Raw genomic sequence first — 18,695 nt, 5'->3', positions numbered from 1 at the left:
AAGTGAATGTTATTTTTTATCATGCAAAATCTTATTATCAGTTATGGCATAAGTACATTTACTCTTGGCACATTTTTGTTAAAGTATTTATGTAATATTTTCATATGAGCGCGCAATAAATTTTAATGTAGGTTAAAGTATTAACGGGCGCATAATAAATTATCCGTTCCTTGCAGTTTGCGTGCATCAACGTAATGTTCTGGATTTTACGTTTGACCAGTCATGAAATTTTTATATTTTATTTAATACGACATTTGAACTTTTAAATTGGAACGTAAAAAGACGCGTACAGATCGAAATATGATTGTCAAAAGTTATACTGGCGTTGATTTTAATTGCCGTCGAAGTTGAAATTTGATAACACAATGAAGATTCCAGTTCAGATAACGGTATAAATATGTTTATGATCAATAAAGATACAGAATACAAAATCGGAATTGTTTTGGGTCTCATTCGTGATCGCACATACAAAATCACTTCATTATCTCCGTATCCAAAGATATGCATTGAAACCGCCGTAAAACCTTTTGTAAAGTATTTTTCCCTTAATTAAATAGAAGATACCGCTAAACGGCAATTAATTTCCGTATTAAATTGTTATTTAAGTAACCTAATCTTTTAATACGCCCCCTATAAATCAAATCTTAAAGCAACCTAAATCATTATAAATCCTGAGTGCTTAAAATTTTATAAAATCTTCTAACCCTTTCCTAATGTTTACTTTACTTGGGCCTTCTCAGATTTATGAACATTCACATTTCGTCTGTCAACGTTTACACACGTAATCTTGTTTGAATATCATCTCTGCTGGCCGCTGTTATTTGCATATTTCTATTATTGTCGTTGAGGTCTATACGACCCTCGTTTGCTCCAAAATCAACACGTGGCGTACCGTCAGATAGGTTATTGTGGCTCCGTATTGTATAATGATATTGTTGCAATGCGATGTGGCGTGAATTTGCTGCCGGATTAAAGGGTATTTTTTTGGGTCACAATTTTTGGGGATATTTGTGTTTTTTCTCTGTTTGGGGTAGGATTTTTTATATGTGTGTTATGTGTTTAGGCGATTCCATTTTGCTTTTTATTGCAAAAATGTATGTTTGTAACTTAACGTTAAAGAATGTATAAAAAAGCTTCAGTATTTAAACGGCCAAAGTCGGTAGCTCAACAAACAGGTAATTGAAGTAAAACCTAACAAGGACGTCCCGCGTCGCGACTGACGGCTGTCGAACTTTTTAATTAATGACACCTTTTTTGACAACGAAAATCTTTTGCGGTGTGAACTAATAGAGGACAAGGAGACATGTTCATTAACATGGTTCGGATTCCTTAGCTTCCATTAGTCGGATATTTTAATTGTTTGTTGGTTTCGGCGGAGACTTTGCAGCTGTTATCCGCCTACCGCGTCGAGTTATTTACAGACAAATTGCTTTTAAGTTGCACCACTGTTTCCCTAATACACTAAATTTAAAATTTATTGGAAATGTTCAGTTTTTGCCGCTGCTTTATAGTCGTATGCTTTCAGAGACATTTGTTGGGTTAATGTAAATGTGTTATGTGGCGCCGATCAACTTGGCGTCGGTATCGGTCTATTCATAGTGTGTGTGTATTAATAGAGTCAATTTCACGCTTATTAAAGGTTCCTTTACATGTCGTTGATGGATTGGATAATATTTAAGGAATGATAATATTTTCTATTTTAAAACTTGACATAATTCCACTTGAAAACTGTATTAAGAAGGTACAGGACTTCATATGAGATTTAATGAAAAAATATTTAATATTGAATATTTCGCATGGGGATTTATTTTAAAATATATTTTATTATTCATGAGCAATATACAAACAGGCAATCACAGTAACGAACATTCGTTTTCTTCAACATCAAAGCAATAATTCACTTTATCTAATCAAACGTTCCCCAAAACAATTTCACAGCGATTGTCTGCGCCCCGGATTTGAGTACCACCCCATATATCATATTCAAATGATAATTCAATACCGTTGTGATTTCTGACCCAGAGGTTGGGGCGGCCGATAAAAATACATAACATAATCCGAATAAGCATAAAATTATTACAAGGGACGGTTTATTTAACGCTCAATAATTTATGCCTTTACAGATACAGAATATAAGCCAACCAGATTAACGATTAGACAATCTAATAGAATATTAAATTAATGTGCGTGCGGTTGCTTATCTCTAATGTGAGAAAGCCGCGTGCCTGATACACCGCACAAACAATTTAAACCTGATTACTGAACATTAGAGTCCAAAATTGAATTAAGGACTCACAATTGTCACAATACTATTTCCATAATATAATTTTGTGGTTCTCGAAATGAAAAATAAATTAGATTCCAGTATTCGCTAAGGGTTTTTGAATAATCCGAAATTTAATTAATGTCAAACAATTCAAATATTTTTTATCTCATTAAAGTTGTTTCGTGTTTTTGTCCATAGAGAATTGGGTAGGCAAATTCAATAGTTTTTATTAGTTTAGGGCTATAAAAGAAATTACTTTCTTTTGAATTTCTATTTTTCATTTAGTTTTATAACAGCTGATTTTGAATACAACATTGTTGGTAATTCTAGCGAAATAAATTTTAAGAGCCATTAAATATTAACCATTTTTAATGTAATACGAAAACCTTGTCCATTCTATAATTTTCGTAGTAATGTGGATCATCAAAGTGAATAAAAAAACCATTTTCTTAATCAACCATATTCTTCTAACATAAATCGAGAATTATATTAAAGCAGTTAATAGAGTTGTGTAGAAAACGTTACATTAATACAATAATAACATTTACCGAGTACTTACTACTATTTTAGTCCATAGTAACAAGAAAGTTTCAGATAATTATATTACCAAGTTGGTCAAAGTAAAGACCAGCAGCAGGTCAACCACAAGATTGTCAAACTCGTAACTAATAGATTTTCAGCTTTATTGCGACACAATAAGATTGGCTATTTCGAAAACTGTGAGTCGCATGAGCTGGAATACCTATATTCTGTAGATGATTCATCAATATTGTTTTTTGTGATGACGGGTAGAACCTTCAAAAGCCGCCTAGCTTTCTGGGGATAAAAGACTAGACAGTGTGGACACATTTTAACCTCAGTAAAAACAGGTGGCGACCTTCAGCTCACCTCAGCTCAGCTCCAGCAAGGGGCACCGGGTCCTCTAATAGACCTGCTCCGGACCATCAATATGCCTAGAATTACGAAAAAGTCAAACTAAAACGAATCCCTTCAAAATCCCATTTCCAGTTCCAGTGACACAAAAATATTGTACTATTTGCGGACGTTGAGTAAATAATAAAGTGGGACGATGTAGTGAGCTTCTGTCTGGAATATTTAGTTACACCGGCCAAACACGTAACCCATCAGTTTAAGTCTCAGGTTACAGTTAAGTGACCAACCAGTGACTACCATTAAATTGTTTTCTTTGCACACAATACGTCTAGCAGAACAAATAATAGCTCTTAATGAAACGTGGTATAATATAACACGTTTTTTTCTGGAAGGGATTTGCAGTGAATATACCTACACTATTTTCTGAAAACCTACTTTTCACCAGATATTTCGAAATAGGATGAAAGCGCGAAGGAATTTGTTCGGTGCAGAATCACAGAAGAAATAATTTTGTTATCGACTCAAAATGTAAATGTAAGTCATTTCATGGACAACTTGCACCCGTGATTATCGCAGATTATAGCCATAGTTTTATGTTGTGTTTATGAAGTAAGGCTTTCAATGTATTTTGTGTTAGGTTACACAGGTACGTTACTTAAACGAGTTTAAAAACCTTGGAACTATATTGTGTCTAACTCAAAAACTCAAGTTTAATCGTCATACTAGTGACTATCAACTGGTCAAACAAGCCATTCAAAAGCTTAATGGCGGCCAAGATAACGAAGAAACAATAATACTAGAGAACGTTGTAACTGTATGGTAATTAAGTGTGTGTTAACAAGGATATTAGATAAGCTGTAAATTGCTACGGATCCTCATTGGCTGGAGTGTGGAGTACCGTGACGGTCGTTATCATTAAAATTACTGAGACAAGGATTAATTACAAACATTGTAAGGCGACGGTAGCGTGTGTGTAATGAATGTAAATACGAGAGCTACTATGTGTGGGTACCAATATACTGATCGAGCTTGTTGTCCAGTTTTAACTACACATTATGTATAGACGTCGTATAATGACGGAAGGAACTCAGTAGCATGCTATTGGAGAGGCCTATATCAGGCAGTGGAAGAAAACAAGATGAAGGGGGAAGAAATGTAGCAGCACGATATCCTAACAACCTTTAAATTCCTAACCCCCAAAAGGCCGGCAACGCACGTGTAATGCCTCTGGTGTTCCGGGTGTCCAAGAGACGGCGATTGTTAATCATCAGGTGATCTGTCTAGTCGTTTACCGGGTTACACCATAAAAAAACAGTATTTTCAAATCACCAATGATCTTGATTGTACCTGGTTTTAGTTCAAAACTTATTGCAATTTGATAAGTAACATTTAACTGGTGGAAAGTGGCTTTAAGAAGGATTACTTCTACCAGCAGTACAATATAATAAAAATATAAGAAATGAAACAAAATAAGAGAAAATTTATTCAAAAAAATATGAAACAAAACCTAACAGAATAACAAAAGACTGCCAACAAAACTTCACAAACGAAGTAAAGACGAATTGCTTAAAGAAGTTAAGAAAATGTTCACAATTCGAATGGAGTTGACTGGAGAGAATAATGATTGGTTGTTCGCCCTTCCGTCTCAACGAAAATGGGTTAACGATTAAAATGTTCCTAATTAATGTCATCAGACTGTTGCTCTTAATAAAGCTATAAATAGAGATGAGAATGCTGTGAACTAATTTAAAGCAATAAGGTTTATAATCGTTAAGCACGTGTTTGTTGATTTGGTTCTCATAATAATAGTGAAAGAATGTTGAATTTATCCCATGTTTATGAAGCGTCAATATTTACAATCTGACCTGTTTTTGAATGTGAGATCCTTCATTTTATGCGATAATTTATAATTTATTGTGTTATTTTAACACATGTGTTAATAAGCGTGGTTCAATATCCTTCCATCCGAATGAGAGGAAGTTGCTATGTAGGTACATTTATGTATGTATATTTTGCGCAGTTTATTTTGGTTAGTAGCTCTTGGAGAATTATGTAGTTTAGTACTGTATGTACCTACTTCTCTGGCTTTATCATCCTTTCATTCATAGTAATAGAGTTCAAATTTGTTTACCCAAAATTATAGCAATTTGACTTACCTGGAATCAGCATTCAATCTTATTAGAAAACCACTTAAGACGAACACGAAATAAAATTAAAACTTATTATTGTTTCATACCTGAAAAAGTAAAAATAAAACATTATTATCCGAACAGCCATCAGACACCAATCAAAAAGTAATCCTAGAAATCAAGTGAATTAGAACTTTATAATTAATTCTTTAGTATTATAAAAATAAAAAGTTTGCGAACAAATTACATTTCTATGGAAAGTTCGAAACACAATTAAAGAATAAGACGAGTGACGTCAAGATACAATTATTTATAAGTTTTTAGTACAATTTATTGGATCTTTGTACCTTACAGAATCAATGACACTGCTCTTTTTTAAGGGGGGAAATTATCCATTGATTTCTCCCGCCTTGGACGAGGCGAGAGGGAGTGTCAGACTCTTACTGACTAAAAACCACCGCGTTCCTACTCCTGCTTTTTGAGCCGGAGCCTCGGTAACCCGTTAGGCAGTTTGCAGGTGGTTGTATCATTGATTCTCTCTCAACTTTTAGAGGTTTGAGTTCTGATCCGGAGCTGCGGACTACCCAGCGAAACCCGCTAGGTAGTCCGCCACCAAGGCTCGAAAAGCAGGAGTAGGAACGGGGTGGTTTTTAGTCAGACACTCCCTCTCACCTCGCCCAAGGCGGGAGAAGTCATTGGAGGGGGAATCCCCAAAAAGAAGGTTTAAGTTTCATAATTTTCAACAAGATTTCATACTAAGTATCTATTGTATAATTATCTATAAAGATTATAATTAGCTATACGGTCTTACTAATAAACATTTATACACGCTGTATACACGCTGTATACACGTGTTATAGCATATTCATTACTAATAATCAATGTACAGGGGTTGTCATCTTATACACCCGTTATAACAGTTGTATAAGTGTATGTCATTTTACACAATCCTTATTCAGTCAAATGAGCTTGTTTAGCGTGTGAATAACCAACAAATAACTTATTGTCGTGTCTTATCTCGTAACATATTTTAATTTAGTGGTTATTATGGATTACTAAGAATATCTGCGCCATTTTAATATTCTCGAGTTGGACAATGAGGAACGACCAAGAAAGACAAAACCTTATAAAACACGTATTGATTTCTTTTCTTTCGAAGAAGATGAATGTAAACAAATACAGGTTTACTAAAACCTTATAAAACACGTATTTGATGCCTTTTTTTTCGAAGAAGATGAATGTAAAGGTAAATACAGGTTTACTAAGAGATATGTCAGAGAAGTGGTGGACTTGATCCGAGAAGACATAGAACAAACAAAGATAGCTGGCAGCTTCTCTGTGGAGCTTCAAGTTTGTGTAGCTCTCAGGGCATGGGCGCAGTAAGAAGTACAAGACGATGCAACCAACATACATGGCAAGAGTCAAAAATCAAACATTTACTTCCTCTTGCTGTACTGTACATTCTTTAAATGTTTGAAACTGGTAATCAGCCACCATTTCATCAACAACAGGGTCAGGCATCATACAATATTACTGGACAAATTGCAAGACAATTGTTTATAAGAACACAGTTTTAACAAACATTTCCTTAAAATAAAATAACAAGTTTATACTGAGAATGTATTTTATTTATTTGAGTTTCCACTAAAATATTTTGTTATTTTCAATTTCTTAGACGAAGCTCTTGTTCAGCTCGTGTCCACCCATGGACTTCTAGCGTGTGTTTCATTTTTACCTCATTTTCACCCTTTACGACAGTTCTCATTGAGAACTTGATTTCTTATCATCTGCTCATCCTTATGCTGAAACAAATAGGTAGTAATTTAAAAAAATATATAGTTTTGAGAATTAACTCGAGCCGAATTTGGTAAATAATACTTACTTTAAACCTAATCACAAGGGATCCCAATTAGTAGCACGCTTCCTCTTCTTTGCTACGATACAAACGACTCCATTTCCCATTATTATCAATAATAAAATGATCTTATGCATATAAGAAATATAAATACGAAAAACAACACGACCTGGGTTTGTATTTATCTTTTTACATTTTTTGCGGAAAATGACATTTGACGTTTCAAAGCGCGTTCAAAACATGTTCTTCTTTATAGATGACATTTTACTGATTGGAAAATTTTAAATAATATAATTTAAATATCTACACGTATGTATACTGAAAATATTTTGTAATAAACAGAAATTGTTCATTTCTTCCTTTTCTAGTCACTGGTAAATAAAATCATGTAAATATGAAAGAAAAATAGAAATAGAAAAGTGTGGTGTTTTTTACGTTTTATGGTTTCGGAACACTTCTCAAAATGTTACCAGCGGTTAGTGTTATAACAATTAAATAGTTACTCAAGGCTTATACACTGTTTATTAGTAAAGTAGTGTATATCTAGCTATTCACGCCTTATTCATTGAATAAGTAATTAGACGTTAAACAGTTGTTTAACATATTTTTATTAGTAAGACCGATAGAGTATAATTATATTGACGGCTGTCTCAAAAAGTAATTTTTTTTATTAGCATTCTTGACTTTGAATCCAACTCCTCATTAAATTCAAAAAGTTGCATTCATGAATTAGCAATGAATGTTTCTTAATTTTGAATAGTACGTATAAATCATCCTCATTATCTGTATTTCTGTAACACAAAAACGATATAAAATATTATTGGGCACAATTCCAAGTTTTGAATCGATCATAGTACTATCAGAAACCGCGAGCCGCGACCGATTAATCATAATTAAGTAAATCATTTGTCTATTAATCATTCAGTTCTACAATATTTATCAAATCTGACAGTTGAAAGTGACAAAATTAATACTTCATTTGACACCAAAGTTTGTCGCAATATATATAACTCTTTCTAATTAACGTTAATGAAAACTAATTTTATCGTTACGGTGATCGAGAAACGAGATTCCTGAGATAAACGGACCGATGCTTATCTCGGCTTGTGTCAACGAACGTAACCTTAGAGTTACTTTCGAAATACACGCAATGATTACTTAAGCTTTGTATCTACCTATATCAGTTCCATTAAAAATAGTTGACCTTGTATCTATTTATAAAAGTTGAACACGACCCTTTCCTTACATGACCCATTAATCGCAGATATTGATGACGTTTCAACCAAAAAATCTTATAAAAACTAATTGTTTTACGTAGTATAGAGGCTCACACCATAAGCGATAGTAATATAGGCACAGTACAAACAAAAAAGACTAAGTTCTAATTACAAAACAATTTATATTGGTTGATCACAGTACACCTAAATAGTCAGATACGAGTACATAATAAATACTTATCAAGACACAAATGAAGCCAATAGCCAAGACAAAATAGAGGTGACAAAACAATAATGAAAACTAATTTTATCTCCCCAACGATCTGAAGCTGTTAGATCCAGCAGATAAACATAGATGATCAACAATATTCATTATTAGTTCTCGTTCCGTACAATTGGCTCGTTAACTTCGCTTGACTATCACTAATTGTTGCAAAATGGCCGCCAGTTAGTTGACAATAGAAGACGCTTCTAAAGCCGATGCGAATGCACTTGTTGTATCTAGGGCATCGTTATTTGCAATTGCTGCTGGTTTCTCTGTTGCATTGTATTGTAGGTATATAGACTTCTATTTTTTTATCTAATGTTTATGTTTATTGTTTTTAACTTTAACTATGTGTCATTGGCGTTTTGTAACATGTTCATAATTAGACACGACGCGTCGAACGTCGTTGTTTTTTAATATGAGCCCCTAGCGTGACGTGAAACTAGTCGAGAGTCGAGAAGATAATTAAAAAAAAACATTTACTTGTTATCATAATGTCAGCAGCAAAACGTTTCAATACGTATCACGGTACAAATCTCAAAATGAAAACATTAAACGAGGAAACAGTATTTGTAGCAAACATCTGAACTCCAAAGTTCTAATTAATAATAACTTTTCCTATCTATTAAGTTAAGCCGAAAACGCTTGAAACATTTTACTCCAAAATATTGTAAGGCCCTTAAGATTAAAGGAAAGTACCATTGAAGTTCGGAACAGCAATTAACTTGACAACATCAATATTAAACAAGAATTAATGTAAATACATAGTTTTAGAAGATTTATTACAAAATTATATTCAAAAGCGGATGATGTTTGAATTTCGAGTGATGTCTATATATTTTAGCAATTATATAAACATACCGAAGTCATGCTTGTATTTCTCTAATAGGCGTAAGTACTTAGAGTATCTGAATCAACTTTAATCGATTGTATTATAAATGTGAGTAAAGTTTTAGAGGCCCAATTCCCTATCTCTCAAAAGGCCGGCAACTTGTATCTCCTTTGGCGTTGCTGGTATCCATGGGCGGTGTCAACAGTTACGAGCCCCTAGCTTCACAGACGGACAGACTGACAGACTATTATTTATTTCTTTACCTAAGTATTTATGGTTTAATTGGAATTAATGAGTTGCCTTTGACTTTGACTTGGCCATCACTTGATCAGTCTACTCGCTTGTCGCCGAATGCCATAAAAATAGAGAAAAGCTTCTGAACAACCTAAACCAAGACTCATATCACCCACAATAACAAAACCAAAGAAAACAAATTCATTTTAATACGACTTGCCAATTCAAAAACACATTATGAGTCATTACCATCATTCGTCAGTTCCAGTTCCCATAAAAATTGTACTCTTAAATTCTAAAAAAGTAATCTTCAAAATTATACTCCAAGTATAAAAATAACAGGGAATAATAATCCCATCTTATTACGGAGATTCAGGCCCGTTGCAAACAATTCAAGGGACATTTTTTCAATTACACTCAGCCACCGCGAATGCAATCAGATTTTCATTTATTTACCCGTAACTTGTAATTTTGATTTTGTTCTGTCTTTTTATGTAATTCTTATTCAGCTTCCATTTAACGTATCTGGCGTGTGTGGTTTTTATATTATTTAGTTTTAAGTTTATTTGTTTTATTGTCTAGAAATAACTTGATGGTTTTATTGAGTTGTGCGTGTGACTCGACTCGAGCATGTAGTTTAAGTTCAATCCTTCTATAAGAAGTAAGAATATACGTATAATTATTCATATCAATATCATCAATAGCTTGCTCTAGTCTATTGTTGGACTAAATAGGAATACGTTTCTGGTAAAATGTGTAGTACTTTAACAACATAACACACTTTAACGGCATCGCTTGAACTCACCAATAAACTTGTCTTTTAAATATGAACATTAAATCTTATGTCATTTGATATATTTCCTAACGTTTATGCGAAAACGCGGCAAGCGCACGGTCCGTGGGTGGACAACGCGCTTACAGCATTTACATATTATTTCCAAAGCAAGTAAGTATGTGAGCCTTTTATGAATGCGGAGTGACAAATATGTGCTCTTCTCTACTTCTACCACATGGCTCAATAAAATTACACATACATAGTAATAAGACGTAGAGACCTCGAGAGTCAACATGTATATTAAAACAAAATGATTACCTTGATCATAATGTATTAAGGAAATTGATAAGTTCAATAATCATAAACCCATTATCTTTGTGTACTCGTAGATTATGTTGGTCAACATTAATTTAATCCACATAGTAAGTACTCACATAAATGTATAGGTAAACAATCAATAAATCTATTATAATTATAATACATTATAGCTTCTATTCTTCGCTTGGTCGTGGTGGCCCAGAGGTTCAAGACCTACCAACGGTAAAAACCAATGTGACATTTTTCGAGTTATATGTTTTTTCTATAATTGAGACACGACTGATAAACGATAAAGGAAAACATCGTGAGCAACCACCTGGGCTTATAATTTCTGATTATAAGTTTGAAATCGCCAACCTGCATTGAGCAAGCGTGGTGATTAATGCTCAAACCTTCGATATGTGAGAAGAGGCTTTGGTTAGTATTGTCTATTAATAGGCTGTCAATGATGGCTTCAATTAAGGTTTGATTTTTGTTTTTTTTAATACCTAAAATAAATAAGGAAGCCCAGAGAATATCTCTAACAAGCTAAATCACATACGTTTTAATTAAATCTAATGTGAAAATCGTTTAGCGTAAATGATATTAACTGTTATTACAACATCATAAACGTACGCTTTATTCCAAATACGAGTAATTCATATTTATTTAGTGTTGCAACTAAAACTAAATTATTAAAACCAGTAACATATTAGTTTTATTCATGTCAAGTTTCCAATGAAAAACGATTAATGATTGTCAATCACTGTAATAAAATATAACTAAATATATTTAATTCAGTCATTTGTATTCTCATTATGATTTTAACCAGAACACTAAATTAGCAGCTCAAATCAATCTAACCGCATAAAATGCTGTGATAAACAGTAACCCTTTGCATAATTAAAATCAAATATTTGATGGATTTGATTTGATAACATTATTAACTGCCGATCACATTCACTGTGTGGTTTGTCATTATTGCAAAATTTATGCACTAAATCAGAACCGATGAATAGTGACAAATAAATGAATATTAACTTAAATCGAGTTCATTCATTTTAGTAATCAAGTTATTGCATCTGTTGTTTGATGACAGACCCAAGATAATAGCAAAAAAAAATGTTTTAGTTAATTTATTGTTAGATGCCATCGAAGACTTTGATCTACAACTCTTTTGCAATGAAAAGCTAATCCGTATCGGTATTTTCAGATCTTAAAACATGTCTATGTTCACAAAATCGTATTTTATTGCCAAAGACAGCTTCCGCAACAAAGACCAAAAGAGAAAAAAAAAACCTTAAAAAGTTAATTGATGACGAAAGGCATACAGAATTATTTAGTCACACGTTTCCACAACGGTGTTGAATGTTGATATACATCCGAAGATAACCCACGTAAATCAAGCATTAAAACCAAAACAACGCGCCACATAATCCGGGATTAATAGTCTATTAATCAACAGAGGCGACATCTAGCTCCAGGCTTGAAGCGTTCAAAATTAGCGCTATTTGTGTTTTATGATAGTGAAGGAGTTGGTGTGGATATTCCGGCGGGAATGATTGAGATATTCTGATATTGTTTGTGGAGAGAATTTGGTGAGTTAGTGATGGAGTTGTGGATGTTTTAATGGTCCTTGAGGAGTTTAGTTTAGAGGTATTATATTAATACGATAGGGTTGTTATGTTGAATTATTGAACAGAAGCTGCTTTAGAAAAGTAGTAGTGATGGAATGTTACGCCTGCTATAAAAAATTGATGGGAGATCCCGAAAAAGTCAAATACAGAGTCCCTTATAAATCCCAATTAGACTAGGCTTTTTTTGAGAGAGGATAACCATCCAATGGGTTCCCATTGGATTTTCAAAGAGGAGAAGTAGTCAGACTCTTACTGATTAAAAACCACCCTGTTCCTACTCCTGCTTTTCTAGCCGGAGCCCAAGCTAGGTAGTCCGCAGCTCCGGATCAGGTATCAGGTCTACTGTGTATGTGCGCTACGTGTGCATGCCTTCCGAAGAACCGCACCAAGTGACTTGGCTGGCATAATTTAAATCCAATAAAATTGTAATTATGAAATCTTATAATATGCAATGTAATTTAGTCTTGGGTTTAGCACCAAGTCATTTTCATCAGATTAATCAATTAAGAGTCAATCGACATACAGCTCCTCATATTTCTTAGACGCTCCAAAATCTTAAATTCTAAGGAACCTTCCAACCAAAGCCAGTGCACCATTGCTAGCTGGTACACGAGAAACATGGAAGATTTACCGCTTACCCATAAGGCACCATAACTCAGTTCCTATCGTGTCTTGTAACTATTCATAATTACCAGTATCGACTTCTTTGAGCTCCCGACCATGCAAATGTATCGCAGATTAATTTATTGTTTTGCACTTCGCAAGTACTGGTATAATGTTTTCCTATTGGTTGGTTATTGGAAATTGTGCGTAGGAATTGAAATGATAGTACATAATTTGTTATTTTTCTAAATCATCAAATGATGCAAATATGTATGTTTATTGTTACAAATAACGTCAATTCAATTTGTAAAGTCACGTGACTGTAAAGAAAAATCAACAAACCTGTAATACAAAAATCATTGAGTCCAAGATTGCTGTTTATTTTGCTTCTAATTGAATTTTTAAGGAGGTAACAAATTGCTTTCAAGCACGTGCAGAATAATTGTATTTCACCTAGTAAAATAGTAGTTAAGTAATAATGAGTTTGTTTGTTTAACACCTACACGTGAAAAAAAGTTTAATTTTTTTTTCATTTTAGATTTGGTAGCAACAGAACTTATTGACCGTCTGACGATAAGCGGCCACCGCGTCGTAACATCTGCAAGACTGCTAGAGGTAAATAGAATCTTAATAAGCACCACAAATAACCTAATATTTTCTAAAAAAGTAAATAAAAATATGTCCATTATAATGACACAGCATGTCTAATCCGATACATTTGGCACAGGTTCCTAAAACCCTGTGTCGCGCCGTGTTTGTTACGGGAAACATGCAGTGTGCCGAGCGCACTCCATGTTTTACGATAACTTGTAATTAATGTCGTTGCATAGTGCTTTATTGTCCCGAAGTTTGTCGGCTTGCGAACATCGGTATAAATTATGAGCCGACTTCGTCGCGTGTGAGCTTATACACATAAATTATTGAGAAAAATGTGTCAGCGTTTATGTTATTAAATCTCTTCGGTGTTCAGTTCAAAGATGCGAAAGCTAGAAGAATAAATCTTAAGGACAAGTTGTAGTGTTTGTGAGCATGATTTATCGATTATTGTTGGCTAAAATGACGACGTAGAGTGTCCTATGAATCGTCTAATGAGATGATTTGGTCGCAAATATAGCTTTCTAGATAATTTGTAATTCATTTGTACCAGTAATATAAGTCTCGTTAGTGTAATATTTTAGCTCTTAATCATATTTGAATTTAAACATGTTGGTTTATTCTGCATCGTAGATTCGGTTTCATCAATCATTAGGCTCTGGAGAATGTAGCAATAATTGGATTGTTTATGTAAAATCATGCGGGAGACTGGAGGCAACGACCTCAAGTTATTGTTTCGTATTTAAGAATCACGTATGTACATGTTTTAAATCTTTTGCAAAATCTAAAAATTGAAGAGCAATCTAAACTTTCATTATAAAGGATATTTTTAGAAAATTATGTTTTGCACAATGTTTTACATTTCCCAGTTTTTGTTGAGTTTGTTACTTTATACCACTGATCATTAAACGAACGTATATTTAGAATATTCATTAAAAATCCCGACACACATGTAAAATAACCCTTTTGTTTCCGAGCTATCATACAATTAGAAGCATTACGTTGCCCTCATTACCATACAACAGATATCACAATTAGAGCCATATTTTTATGAACAGTTCTCACATAAGTACACGTGTTTTGTCAAAGTGGGCCACGGTACAGCTGCCAAGCAGATGGTACGGGCGTTATGATAGCAAAATATTAACCGCTAATGCCAAACATTGCTGTCGTATGAACGTCCTGGATGGCACCCAAATGTACTGTTCTAAAATGCTTTCGAAACAAAACTGCAGCTTTTCTATTTGTTCCTGTATAATATTACGTGCTACTCATGTTGCTAACGGTTTTTAATAAGGCCACACAAACTTTGATATTACGGAAAATGTTATTTGGTTACTTTAATATTGTAGTTTAGGGAAATTTGTTTTTATTTGCCACTCTATGGTTATTCTAGCCACTGCAGATTATTATTATGCGTAGTAAAGCTTCGATGTTACTTAGTTTTAAATGCATGATTAACCCGCCATTGGTAACCTATATGTCTATGAGACCGGGTAATTTAAAAACTAAGAATAATTTTTAAACTGTTTGTCGAATTAGGTTGCGATTTCAAAAAGCTGCTTTACTACACGCCCTCTACCATTAGTCCACCCCGCAACAGCAATGCGAGCTTTTTATTTTTATGTCCTTTCTATGAAATTTTATCTCTTTTATTTTCTATTTGTATATTTATGTCATTTTGTGTCCTTCCAATGTCAATGTCCTATTTTATATCGTTTCTAATTCAAAATATCTATCTAAAAAATCTAATAATAATAAAAAAATAATACATAAACCACAAAATCACGGTGCAGGAGACCAGGGTCACTGACTACGTAAGACAAATACACGTCACCAATGGCGGGTTAAAGATCGACATTAAAACTATCGAAGTTTGATTAGGAATTAATAGAAATAGTAATCGGAGTTCAATGTCTAATTTTATAATCCAGATTTCGACACAGACTCCCAAGGTAGGTATTTTCAATGCCTAAACGTAGCATTTATTGATTTTTCAAACTACTTACTAATAATAGAAAAGAATAAATCAATTAGAGACATATAAACGTTTCTACCTCGTTAGTCTACAAAAGTTTCGAACCAACTACATTTATCCACTTTGCATTCTTAATCGAGTACTTACTTAAGTGGACTTAACTCTTTTTTTAGCCTTTATTTAAGTAGGTATTAGTCACAAAATTATATCAGAAAGTAATGTAAAAGTTTCTTTAAAAATTTCCTATACTACGATTTTATCCTGGCGTATTTCAACATTACTTTTCACTTAGGTGAAATCACACACATGGCACCTAGGTGTCACGTATGAAATAAATGTATGTGCAAGTGGTATAGACCCAAAACAACCATTTTTAGTTAGTAGTTTCATTATGGCTTCCAACCAAAAGTATACAAATCAGTGGACGTTACAAGTAACGCAATGTGTAATATACGATAATATTAAATCAAGATCTTTATATTAGAAGCTAAGCCTCTGTTATGATTAAATATTTACAAATTCCAACGGTAGTAATATAAAAATATTATACTTCAAACAAAAAAGACTTTATTAGTTTTCTGGCCGTATATTATCATTAGAGATTCACACAAAGAGCGATTGTGTTGGGCGTTCCCCGGCCTTTGACTTCTTAAGCATTCTTTACAGATTACATAAATTAATACTACAAGTCCTATTTAGTATTTTTTATCTAGATCTAATATCAAAACCGGTCTTATAAAATTTTATTGACATAATCTTTAATATTGAATAATAGTTAGGAGCAACAACTGCCTAAGAGTTATTTACATAGCTCTCAAAATAGAAAGAATTATTTCCGAAACTAAATTTTTATAGCAAAATTTATTTCATTGCAAATCTGTCCAGTGGTTTTTAAAGATACGACGTAGTTAGCAAAATCTTTCTATGGGTTTATTAGAACGATAAGTAAAACTAGTCGTACATAATTGGCAATTTATATACGTTGAATGAACAATAAATTAGAAGAATTCAACGCATTTGTTCGCCTCACCTACGCGCGATCCTTTCGCGGTCCACTAATGATGGTTAATAAGTAAACCTTTGTATGGACGCCACGTTCACTCGATAGCTACGTGTTGAGACAAAATAGGAAATTACACATATTGATGATTTGTAAATTGACCATTTTATATTTCACTCTGCTACTTTATTTTCTTAAGTATTTCTTAAGACCAGTTGGACCCATTATTAGCATACCGATGTTTGAGAGTCATTGTGTGCTTTATATTTTCGTCAAGTATCATTTTATTATAGTAATTTATAAACTTTATTGGAACAGGCGTGGTCGGGTATTTTATTAGAGAGCTATTTAATGAGATAAGAGTAATAAATGTAGTGCTAAATTTCGGCCACTGCTTATTTCGTATGACAAACAAGTTAATAACAGATTAGCAAATATAATCTGTCAGTATTAATAGACCAACGGACATGCGAATTTGTGTTATTTTTATTATAAAATTCGTAAAAATGTAATCCAATCAAAGAATGTAAATTGAAAGCGTGCTATACCATCTTGCATATCACTGTGCATGAGTAATCGGTCCACTGTGGGAAACGGGTTACTAAGACCATCGTAGGCGGTACATTACAAGTATTACGGCACTCTACTCATCTCAACAAATGAAGTCAAGTTCACACCATCTGAAAATTAATGCAAAGAATTTAAAGAAAATTCTTTTCCAAGTGGTAATTATAATATTCAAATGTGAGAATGTCGTTGGGAGAGCGGATGTTCGCGTGTGTACTTCACTTTACTGGTAAATACTCGACCGGTTGAAAAAGTCGTCAGCAAGACTTGTTTAGTAAAAACGTTTACTTTGCTAATAGCACACAATTTATTACCATTTAGTCGTATAAGCTATACGTATATGCCCAAATCCTTAGCGTTAATATTATGCTAAGAGGATTAATTATTATTTATGGGAGTAATGTTGCTTTACTGTTACGTTATAATGTCATAATTTTTTATGTTGGTCAAAGAAAAAAATATTTTCTTTATTTATTTTATTTTATCGCAAATAAGGATTTGTCACACTCGTTTTTACCAAGTCATTGTAGTCTTTTTTTAGTTTAATAAAGTCAGTAAGTTGACAATCTCATTTCGAGTCGACGTAAGTTCGATCGGATTTGAATATTAAGTTTACTAATCCATATTAGAGCAAGCGAGCAACGAAACTATTTTGTAGCCTTAAGCGGTCGCTATAGAACACTCATTTTACGAGTAAAACATATTACAATTCACGTCATTCAACCAGTAAAAACCATTTAAAAATCTCGCTGCACGATATGCCTGCAATATTCTTGTTGTAAAAAAATCTTTGAGCACAACACATCAATCATTCATCTTAAGATTAATTTTCTTACATTTATGAATGCTAATGAACCTGGTAAAAAACTAAATGAGTGTGCAAATATGTAAAGTAATTAACAGAAAAAGTGTTGAGACTTCGTTGTGCCGTTGAGTGTATTCATTGTGTATTCTGTAAGACTAACTTTATCAAGGCATATCAAATAAATCTGGAAGGGTGGCGGGCACGGTGGAAATTTTAATGATTCCACACCGTCCATTGCGACGTTGAGAATTAAAAAGAATGGCAAGGAAGCAGAGCCCGCTTTGCTTTTTAATTTTCCGTTCGCCGCCGGCTGCTGGGGCTTTAACAGTTTGCGGTTGATTCAATCTTGCAGCGACATGAACTCTTATTAGAAATATTAAACTAACATCGATTTTATTCCTCAACGAACGAAAGTAATGTTCGTATCGGTTGGGTGTATTTTGAAATCAAAGCGCCTGTCCCGTAAACGGTAATGACGAAATACCTCATTCAAAGTTCGGTGGACATTGTTTACCACCAGAAACTTGGAACAATCTAGAATCTCTGAAGATTCCGGGGCCGAAGTTGGACGCAACATGTAAAAGCAGCCCCGACCGGGACGAATGTTCAACTGTAATGAGATTCCTCCGATGTTATCTCGCTTGACAACGAATCCCCAATTTGTGGTCAGTCAATCTTCTCGAGGAGATTTTGTGGAATTCAATTTGCTTAGACAAAAGTAATGTCTTCCTCTAAAGCACCATTGAATTTATAGCTTCGAACGAAAAT

The 18,695-nt window shown here is 33.6% G+C and overlaps 1 long non-coding RNA gene across 1 annotated transcript; it reads right to left on the bottom strand.

Annotated features, from left to right (window-relative positions):
- Positions 1-6,071: 6,071 nt before the first annotated feature.
- Positions 6,072-7,758, bottom strand: LOC126912879 (uncharacterized). Its single transcript, XR_007707492.1, has 3 exons — positions 7,151-7,758; positions 6,463-7,070; positions 6,072-6,391 (listed from the first exon to the last, which is right to left on the bottom strand). It is a non-coding gene; the product is annotated as an uncharacterized LOC126912879 (long non-coding RNA).
- Between the last annotated feature and the right edge of the window lie 10,937 nt (positions 7,759-18,695).

This window comes from Spodoptera frugiperda, chromosome 31, assembly GCF_023101765.2.
Source record: "Spodoptera frugiperda isolate SF20-4 chromosome 31, AGI-APGP_CSIRO_Sfru_2.0, whole genome shotgun sequence".
Taxonomy (NCBI): Eukaryota; Metazoa; Arthropoda; class Insecta; order Lepidoptera; family Noctuidae; genus Spodoptera; species Spodoptera frugiperda.
Note: the sequence above shows the minus strand (reverse complement) of the source record. Positions and strands in the feature narration are given on the sequence as shown.